This window comes from Octopus bimaculoides, chromosome 16, assembly GCF_046866305.1.
Source record: "Octopus bimaculoides isolate indiv1 chromosome 16, ASM4686630v1, whole genome shotgun sequence".
Lineage (NCBI taxonomy): Eukaryota > Metazoa > Mollusca > Cephalopoda > Octopoda > Octopodidae > Octopus > Octopus bimaculoides.
This window is the reverse complement of record NC_142943.1, coordinates 34,219,402-34,221,901: the sequence shown is the minus strand read 5'-3', so window position 1 is coordinate 34,221,901 and position 2,500 is coordinate 34,219,402.

Here is a 2,500-nt window from a genome sequence, read left to right as displayed (position 1 = left end):
CGATGTATTTTTATTATTTCAGCGACGAATGGTTAAAAAAAGACAAAAGAACCCAAAAAGATAAATGTGCTACGATTGGATACGAGAGAAAATTTAAAAAAAGAGGATAAATACAATTGAGAGAGAGAGAGGGAGAGAGAGAGAGAGAGAGAGAGAGAGAAAAGTAAATATAGAATGATAAAAACGTGGGGGTGTAATTTGTGACAATTTCTATTGTCTGTTGAAAAAATGGGATATGTGCCAAGAAGATGTATGTCGCACTTATTGCTAAGGCTTGTGGCACTAGTGATTGAACATAGATATAATTAAGTATTTGAAACCGTAACCACGTGTTGCTAGATGCATAAAAGTCACACTCCATATACCATGCAGATTGATATGGATTATCGCGGACAACCAACGTCTGAAGATTAGTTTTCTTGAGAAAGATACAAGTCGTGGTTTACCGTAGCCTTCGGAGACTATATTTTCAATTCACGTTGTTAATTACCTGTTTTACTGGGCTTAACTACTTCATGACTAAGTTCCTATCTAACCCTTCAACAGAAGTTATGGTTGAGTTCAGTACACTATCATTGACGATTTTGGGCATGAGACGCGTGTCTTCCAAGTTTGTGCCGAAACTGCTTTCAGTTGACCACGATGACATTCGGGTTTCAGTTGCACAAGATTTCCTTGTTTGTGTCGAGTACGATGACAACATTTTGAAAATTTTGCGTATGCCTCTGAGCAGGTATCGCCAAGCTTTTGGCAAAATTTGGTGCATATTCTCTACTTAACTTTGTCTGTCATGGTCAATGCCATGATCACACGCTACACACCTTCCATCTAAGGACTGTTGTAAACAGCGGAAGTGAGTTAGAACATTAAAACTTAGTGTAAGTGCACAGAAGAATTCAAAGTTAATCTATGCTAAGCGGATTCACTCTGCATGATTTAGCTTCATTACTACGGCAACAGTCCGGATGCTTATTGAACAGAGCACGTATATGCATATATATATATTTATCCATTTATTTTTTTCTCCAACCATTTGACTGCGGCCATGCTGGAGCACCGCCATTAGTCAAACAAAGCGACCCTAGGACTTATTCTTTGTAAGCCTAGTACTTATTCTAACGGGCTATTTTGTCGAACCGCTATGTTACGGGGAGGTAAACGCACCAACATCAGTTGCCACGCGATGATGTTGGGGACAAACACAGACAGACAAGCATATATAGATATATATATATATACATATATATATATATATATATATATATATATATATATATATATATATATATATATATATATATACGTAGGAATATGCATATATACGTTTATGTATTTCTGGATGATGGTATGTGTATTTTATGATCCTTTTCTTGTTTTTATCTTTAGGCTGGAAGATTAAAATTGTCTCCACGTTAACAAAAATGTAAAATTCTGAAAAGAAGACTCTTTAAACCTTTCATTTTATTTCCATATTTCCTATATTTTCTTATAGAACATGAATTTGCTGCAATAAGTATTGAGGTCCATTGCTGTCACAAGAACTATTAGTCTTATATTCTGAACGAAATATGTCTTATACCAATTTCTTTTCATTTATTTTTTATAAGCATTTACGAACGAATATTTTAGGATTTTCAGTCCGTTAGCAACAACTTAGCAGTTAATGTGTTATTTTGTTTTATAGAATACCCAGAGGAATTGTTCAGAAATACGAAACATCCTTAACGAAATTTTAAAACTAGGGTACTTTTTCTGAAGATTCATATATATATTATATATATATATATATATATATATATATATATATATATATATATATATATATATATATATATATATATATATATATATATACATGCACATATGGAAATACGTACATACGAACATATATATGGCGGTATTCTAAATCTGTTTGAATGTATACCTAATTTTTCAGAGGTAGTAAAAGGAGTAACGTGGACGCAACATGTGTGCTTGAATGTGACTAGGAATGCATGAACGTACGCACACGTATGCATGTATGCATATATATGTCTTTATATGCTCTCACACCGCCATATGTTTGACTATGCACGTATCTATGTACGTGGATGTTCATATATATACATATATATATATATATATATATATATGTGTGTGTGTGTGTGTGTGTGTGTGTGTGTGTGTGTGTGTGTGTGTGTGTGTGTGTGTATATGCATATATATGTATATATATGCATATGTATATGTATGTATTTGTATATATATATTTATATATATATATATATATATATATATATATATATATATATATATATATATATATATATATATATATATATATATATATATATATATATATATATGTGTGTGTGTGTATGTATGTATGTATATAAGTTGTAAATACTATTACAATACAATAGTATAATTTTCCAGCGATGATCCCCGTAAAATTTGAATTACATAGCATCGTTATTGACTGCTATTTCCACCAAATATTAGTGCCTTGTTGTGTCGGAAAA